Raw genomic sequence first — 8448 nt, forward strand, 5'->3', positions numbered from 1 at the left:
AAAAAAAAAAAAAAGACAAGAGAACAACCACCACTACTTCATAGGATGGTTTTTAATATTAATTCGATCCCACTATTCTGGCTCATTTTTTTTATATAGTTAATTTTTTATTATTATATAGATAATTTTTTTAAAAGATTTTATTTATTATTTATTTGACAGGGAGAAAGTAGACAGAGAGAAATCACAAGTAGATGGAGAGGCAGGCAGAGAGAGAGAGAGAGAGAGGGAAGTAGGCTCCCTGCTGAGCAGAGAGCCCGATGTGGGACTCGATCCCAGGACCCTGAGATCATGACCTGAGCTGAAGGCAGCAGCTTAACCCACTGAGCCACACAGGCGCCCTATATAGATAATTTTTTAATCTATTTACCATCACAGTGAGATGTCCAGTACATCAAATTCCATAATAACCTTCTAACCTGAACTTTTTGATATATATACCTGTGTTTTCCTTTTGCATTTCTATTTTTAAAATTCTTTTTTTTTTAATTTTAGTTTAGTTTATTCCTTTTTTTAATTTTTATTTTTTAATATTCATATAGAGTTAAACTTCAAGGTAATCCTCTTTCCTCAATCAATGCCACCCCTATAGGTAAACCAATTCCTAATTCCCCCTTATCTTAGGAAAGTTGAGTCCTTTAACAAAGATATCAAGATACATCCAGGAAGAATCAAAACAACCTTCCTCACCCACACTGAGAATTTACAACCATTCTCCCATCTTATTCTTCCACCAGTATTTCTGTGTTTTTGTGTTTGTCCTGATAGTATATAAATATTACACTCAAGGTTCTTTTTGACAAGGTTCTTCCTTTATTTGCATATATGTATATGCAAATATACACACATATATATTTTTCTCTTGTCATATACTTTTATAAGTGTTTTTGTTTGTCTGTGTCTGTTTGTATACTTCATAAACCTTAACTTGGGGCCCATTTGTGCTGAACCTTCTCTTGTATCTCATCTTTCTTTCCTGTCTCTTTCCCTCTCTCTTTTTTTTCTTTTCATTTTCATTTTCCTCTCATTTGGGTGGGGAACCCTGATTGCTCAGAAGCTTTCCAGGGTGCACCTTGACTGCACCACAGTCGATACACCCAGCTACACCCGTTCAACTATCTCTTACCAAAATGACTAGGAGGAGGAATGCCCAACAGAAGAAAAATACAGAGGATGGACCTTCTGGAACAGAGCTAATGGCTATGAACATAGACAATATGTCGGAAAGAGAATTCAGGCTAACAATTATCCAAGCAATAGTTAGGTTGGAGAAATCCATGGGTGACCAAATGGAATTGATTAGGGCCGAACTGAAAATGACCAGAGATCATGTTTTCAATATTAGGGAAGAGCTGAAAGCTACCAGGGATGAGCTTCACCATGCTTTCAATGAGTTCCAATCTAATCTAAATTCTCTCAACACTAGAGTAACTGAGACAGAAAATGGAATTAGTAATCTGGAGAACAAACAGATAGAGAGGACGGATCAGAAGGAAGCCTGGAACAAACAGCTTAGAAGCCACAAAAACAGAATCAGGGAAATAAATAATGCCATGAAACATTCCAACATCAGAATTATTGGAATCCCTGAAGGGGAGGAGAAAGAAAGAAATCTAGAAGATATAGTGGAACAAGTTCTTCATGAAAATTTTCCAAATCTCATGAATGGAACCAGAATTCATGTACTAGAGGCCGAAAGGTTTCCCCCCAAGATTACAGATTCTCAAAAGTCCTCAAGACACCCAATAGTAAGAATGAAGAATTATAATTGTAGGCAGAACCTCTTGAAAGCAGCTAGGACAAAGAAGATCCTTACATACAGAGGAAAGCTCATCAGAATAATGTCAGACCTGTCCACAGAGACCTGGCAAGCCAGAAAGGGCTGGCAAGATATATTCAGGGCACTGAATGAGAAGAACATGTAGCCAAGAATACTTTATCCAGCAAGACTGACATTCAAAATGGATGGAGAGATAGTTTCCAGGACCAGCAAGGCTTAAAATACTATGCAACCACCAAGCCGATACTGCAGGAAATATTAAGGCGGCTTCTTTAAAGGAGGAAAAAGCCCAAGAATAGCACCAAACAGAAATATAGAGACAATCTACAGAAAGAAAGACTTCAAAGGTAACACTATGTCAATAAAAACGTATCTATCAATAATCACCCTCAATGTGAATGGCCTAAATGTGCCCATAAAACGGCAGAGGGCTGCAGACTGGATAAAACTACAGAATCCATCCATATGTTGTCTACAAGAGACCCATTTTGAACCTAAGGATACATCCAGACTGAAAGTGAAGGGATGGTGAAGCATTTTTCATGCCAATGGGCCTCAAAATAAGGCTGGGGTAGTGATTCTCATATCAGACAAATTAGATCTTAAACTAAAGACTCTAGTCAGAGATACAGAAGACACTACATCATTCTTAAAGGGACTATCCACCAAGATGATCTAACAATTGTAAATATCTATGCCCCCAATATGGGAGCAGCTAATTACATAAGAAAAGTGTTAATCAAGATAAAGAGTCATATTGATATGAATACACTAATCGTTGGAGATCTTAACACGCCTCTCTCAGAAATAGACAGATCATCGAAGCAGAAAATCAATAAAGAAACAAGAGCATTGAATGACACATTGGACCAGATGAACCTCATAGATATATACAGAACATTCCACCCTAAAACAACAGAATGCTCATTCTTCTCAAGTGCACACGGAACCTTCTCCAGAATAGACCACATACTGGCTCACAAATCAGGACTCAACCAATACCAAAAGAATGAGATTATTCCCTGCACATCTCAGATCACAATGCTTTGAAACTGGAACTTAATCACAAGGAAAGTTCCGAAGGAACTCAAACACCTGGAAGCTAAAGACCACCTTGCTTAAGAATGCTTGGATCAACCAGGAGATCAAAGAAGAACTGAAACAATTCATGGAAACCAATGAGAATGAAGACACTTCGATCCAAAACCTATGGGATAAGGAAAGGAGTTCCTAAGGGGGAAATTCATAGCCATCCAAGCCTCCCTCAAAAAAACTGAAAAATCCAGAACACAGCAGCTGTCTCTACACCTTAAAGAACTGGAGAATCAACAACATACCAAACCAACTCCACACATAAAAAGGTAAATAATCAAGATTAGAGCTGAGATCGATGAGGTAGAAACCAGAGATAGAGTAGAACGTATCAATGAAACTAGAAGCTGGGTTTTTGAAAGAATAAATAAGATCAGTAAACCACTGGGGACACTAATCCAAAAGAAAAGAGAGAAAGCCCAAATTCATAAAATTATGAATGAAAAGGGGGAGGTCACAACGAACACCAAGGAAGTAGAATCATCAGAAGTTATTATCAACAGTTATATGCCAATAAGCTAAGCAACCTAGAAGAAATGGATGCATTCCTGGAAAAGTATAAACTCCCAAAATTGAATCAGGTAGAGTTTGACAACCTGAATAGACCAATATCTAGTAACGAGATTGAAGCAGTGATCAAAAACCTCCCAAAAAACAAGAGCCCAGGACCTGATGGATTCCCCAGAGAATTCTACCAAACTTTCAAAGAAGAAATAACACCTATTCTCCTGAAGCTGTTTCAAAAAATTGAAGCAGAAGGAAAACTTCCAGACTCTTTCTTGAAGCCAGCATTACCCTGATTTCCAAACCAGGCAAAGACCCCACCAAAAAGGAGAATTTCAGACCAATATCACAGATGAATATGGATGCTAAGATTCTCAACAAGATCCTAGCAAACAGGATCCAACAGCACATTAAAAAGATTATCCACCATGACCAGGTGGGATTCATCCCTGGGCTACAAGATGGTTCAACATTCACAAATCAATCAAAGTGATAGAACAAATTAATAAGAGAAGAGAGAAGAACCACATGGCCCTCTCAATTGATGCAGAAAAAGCATTTGACAAAATCCAACATCCATTCCTGATTAAAACGCTTCAAAGTATAGGGATAGAGGGAATATTCCTGAACCTCATCAAATCTATCTATGAAAGACCCACAGCAAATATCATACTAAATGGGAAAAATCTTGCAGCCTTCCTGTTGAGATCAGGAACACGACAAGGATGCCCACTCTCACCACTCTTGTTCAACATAGTATTAGAAGTCCTAGCAACAGCAATCAGACAACAAAGGGAAATAAAAGGTATCAAAATTGGTAATGAAGAAGCCAAACTCTCTCTCTTTGCAGATGACATGATTCTTTATATGGAAAACCAAAAGACTCCACCCCCAAACTACTAGAACTCATACAGCAATTCAGCAACATGGCAGGACACAAAGTCAATGTACAAAAATCAGTGGCTTTCTTATGCACTAACAATGAAAATACAGAAAGGGAAATTAGAATTGATTCCATTTACTCTAGCACCAAGAACCATAAGATACCTGGGAATAAACCAAACCAAAGAGGTAAAGGATCTATACTCCCGGAACTACAGAACACTTATGAAAGAAATTGAAGAAGACACAAAATGATGGAAGACCATTCCATACTCTTGGATCGGAAGAATAAACATTGTTAAAATGTCTATACTGCCGAGAGCAATCTATACTTTAAATGCTATTCCGATCAAAATTCCACCGGTATTCTTCAAAGAGTTGGAGCAAAAATCCAAAAATTTGTATGGAATCAGAAGAGACCCTGAATCGTGAAGGAAATGTTGAAAAACAGAAATACAACTGGGGGCATCATGTTACCTGATTTCAAGCTTTACTACAAAGCTGTGATCACCAAGACAGCATGGTACTGTCATAAAAACAGACACATAGACCAGTGGAACAGAGTTGAGAGCCCAGATATGGACCCCCAACTCTATGGTCAAATAATCTTTGACAAAACAGGAAAAAATATACAGTGGAAAAAAGACAGTCTCTTCAATAAATGGTGCTTGGAAAACGGGACAGCTATATGAAGAAGAATGAAACTCGACCATTCTCTTACACCATACACAAAGATAAAATGAAAATGGATAAAAGACCTCAACGTGAGACAGGAATCCATCAGAATCCTAGAGGAGAACATAGGCAGTAATCTCTTTGATATCAGTCACAGGAACTTCTTTCAAGATATCTCTCCAAAGGCAAAGAAAACAAAAGCGAAGATGAACTTTTGGGACTTCATCAAAATCAAAAGCTTCTGCACAGCAAACAGTCAACAAAACAAAGAGGCAACCCACGGAATGGGAGAAGATATTTGCAAATGACAGTACAGACAAAAGGCTGATATCCAGGATCTATAATGAACTCCTCAAAATCAACACATGCAAAACAGACAATCCTATCAAAAAATGGGCAGAAGATATGGACAGACACTTCTCCAATAAAGACATACAAATGGCTATCAGACACCTGAAAAAATGTTCATCATCACTAGCCATCAGGGAGATTCAAATTAAAACTACATTGAGATACCACCTTACACCAGTTAGAATGGCCAAAATTAACGAGGCAGGAAACAACGTGTTGGAGAGGATGTGGAGAAAAGAGAACTGTCTTCCACTGTTGGTGGGAATGCAAGTTGGTGCAGCCTCTTTGGAGAACAGGGGGGAGATTTTTCAAGAAATTAAAAATAGAACTTCCCTATGATCCTACCATTGCACTCCTAGGTATTTACCCCAAAGATACAGATGTAGTGAAAAGAAGGGCCATCTGGACCCCAATGTTTATAGCAGCAATGGCCACAGTCACCAAACTGTGGAAAGAACCAAGATGCCCTTCAATGGAAGAATGGATAAGGAAGATGTGGTCCATATACACTATGGAGTATTATGCCTCCATCAGAAAGGACGAATACCCAACTTTTGTAGCAACATGGACGGGACTGGAAGAGATTATGCTGAGTGAACTAAGTCAAGCAGAGAGAGTCAATTATCATAGGGTTTCACTTATTTGTGGAGCATAACAAATAGCATGGAGGACAAGGGGACATGGAGAGGAGAAAGGAGTTGAGGGAAATTGGAAGGGGAGGTGAACCATGAGAGATTATGGACTCTGAAAAACAATCTGAGGGGTTTAAAGTGGCGGGGGGGAGGTCGGGGTACCATGTGGTGGGAAATAGGGAAGGCACGTATTGCATGGAGCATTGGGTGTGGTGAAAAAATTATGATACTGTTATGCTGAAATTAAATAAATGAAAAAAAAAAATAAAGTGCACAGGACAGTCCCAACCCCAAGGAAGCTGAGAAACTCCGCTTTGCTTTGAGTAAGAAAACAAATTGTGACAGAGAATATCTTTCAGTGTACTTCAAATCCTTCTGCCAGCTGTCACTGCAGTGCAACCCAGCAGTGTGTCACTGCCTGATTATGGAATGTGAATACTTGTTTTCAAAATGAGTGGAGCCTATTTGTTGACCAGTAGGTGGCATTCAGATTCCAAGGCTGGTGTGATAATGACAGGCTCAGGAATAAATGGAACACTCTGAAATATATGTATTCAGTATGTGAAGATACAGATTTTTTTTTTTTTTTTTTTAGTGCATGGTAAGAATTTTTATTTCCCAAAATTGTCTCTATGAGAGGCTTCACCCTTCTTTTACCCCCTCTTCACCCTTATGATTCATCTCCTAGACAAATGTTTATGAGAATTTATACAGAGATCTCAAACTTAATTTGTAAAGGGCTAGAAAGTAAATATTTTAGGTTCTGCAAGGCAGGAGGCAAAATGAAATGTATTACGTGGGTTCTGAGATAAGAGGAAGAATTCCTGCTGTACCTTCTTCCATTTGCTCTGGGTGATTGGGCATGGGTGCTGAGCAACCTAGTGCCCAGTTGTTATCTGTTGGAGATCTTTTCCCCCTAGGGTTGGGACCTGGTGACAAGTGGAGCAGGGGTAACCACCTGCAGGAAAGATTGGGAAGTTGGGGTAGAGAGACGGGGTGGGGTTTTGGGAGAGAGCTATGCTACTACCTTGGTTAGTTTCCCTTCCTGCTTCAGTGACCCCCAGGTACCAGCACATTCCCCTCTGCTCCTGAAGAGTGAAGCCATCTCAACTTGGGTAGCTGGAGGGTCCTGAGCTGCTCACTGGCCAGCAGATGCCAGTGGCAGAGGTCCTAATGTGTAGATGGTGATCAGTACTGGCCCTGAACAGCAGTACTGGCCCCAGAGGAAAGTTTCTGGGTACAGAGAGTGGTATGGGGGTGGAGAGTGAGGCTCTGGCTTGTTTCCTGGTTCACTGTGTCAGTATGCTCCAGTGATGTCTGCTAATCACACAAACATGTACATTTGTCTGGATTTGGCCCCTGGGCCATAGTTTACCACTCCTTGGTTAAACCATAGGATAGATACTCAAGAAGTCATATTTTAGCTTGTTAAATTGTATATTTGATTTATTGATGTACATTTGAAAGTATCATGTAGAAATGTAAAAACCTTCTGACATCTGACCTAAGTGTCCATGCAAATGGATAGAGAAGGTGTGTATATTTGTTTATATATAATTAAAAAAAAAGATGAGATCTTGCCATTGGTGACAATATGCATGGATATCTATGGACTTGGCATTTTGCTAAATGAAATAAATCAAACAGAGAAAACAAATACCATGTGATTTCACCTATCTACACACCTGTAAATACAGAGAACACACTGATGTTTGACAGTGGTAGGGAGATGGAGGCTTGAGCAAGAGGAGTAAAAGGGAGAGGGAAGTGCAGGCTTTTAGCTATGGAATTAGTAAGTCATGGGGATAAAAGACACAGCACAAAGAATCTAATCAATAGTATTGTCATACCATTTCATTGTGACAAGTTGTAGCTACTCCTGTGGTGAGCAAAGCATTAAGTAATACTTGTCAAATCACTAAGTTTTACACCTGAAACTAATGTAACATTGTATGTCAACTACACCCAAGTATTTAAAATTATATGATAAAACTGTTTTGTTCCCTTTTTCTCTTGTCTTTCCTCCCTTATCAGCCCACCCATAGCCCTGCTGTTTTTTAAAATTTAAAATCAATTAATAAACATAGAGAGTATTATTGTTTCAGAGGTAGAGCTCACTGACTCATTAATCATATATCACACCCAGTGTTCATCCTTAATGCCCATCCTCCAGTCACCTCATTCCACACCCCCCCCCCCCCCCATGTCCCCTCAAGCAACCCCAGTTTGTTCTCTAGAGTTAGCAGTCTCTTATGGTTTGTCTCCCTCTTTGGTTTCACCTTATTTTATTTTCTCCTTCACCCTTTTTTTTTTTTTTAAGTAAAACAATGGATCAGAAATTTGGGGCCAGTGGGAACACTAGGGTAGGAAATTTGTAACAATCCCTGGTGCTGGCTTATTTTAAAAATTTGAACAATTCAGTGGCCCTTAGCTTATTTGTAATATTGTGTGAGCATTATCTTTCTAATTCTAATACATTTTTTTCACCCCAAAGAAAACCCAGTGCTCCTTAAGCAATCTGTCTCTCTCTCT

This window comes from Mustela nigripes, unplaced genomic scaffold, assembly GCF_022355385.1.
Source record: "Mustela nigripes isolate SB6536 unplaced genomic scaffold, MUSNIG.SB6536 HiC_scaffold_20, whole genome shotgun sequence".
NCBI classification, from domain to species: Eukaryota; Metazoa; Chordata; class Mammalia; order Carnivora; family Mustelidae; genus Mustela; species Mustela nigripes.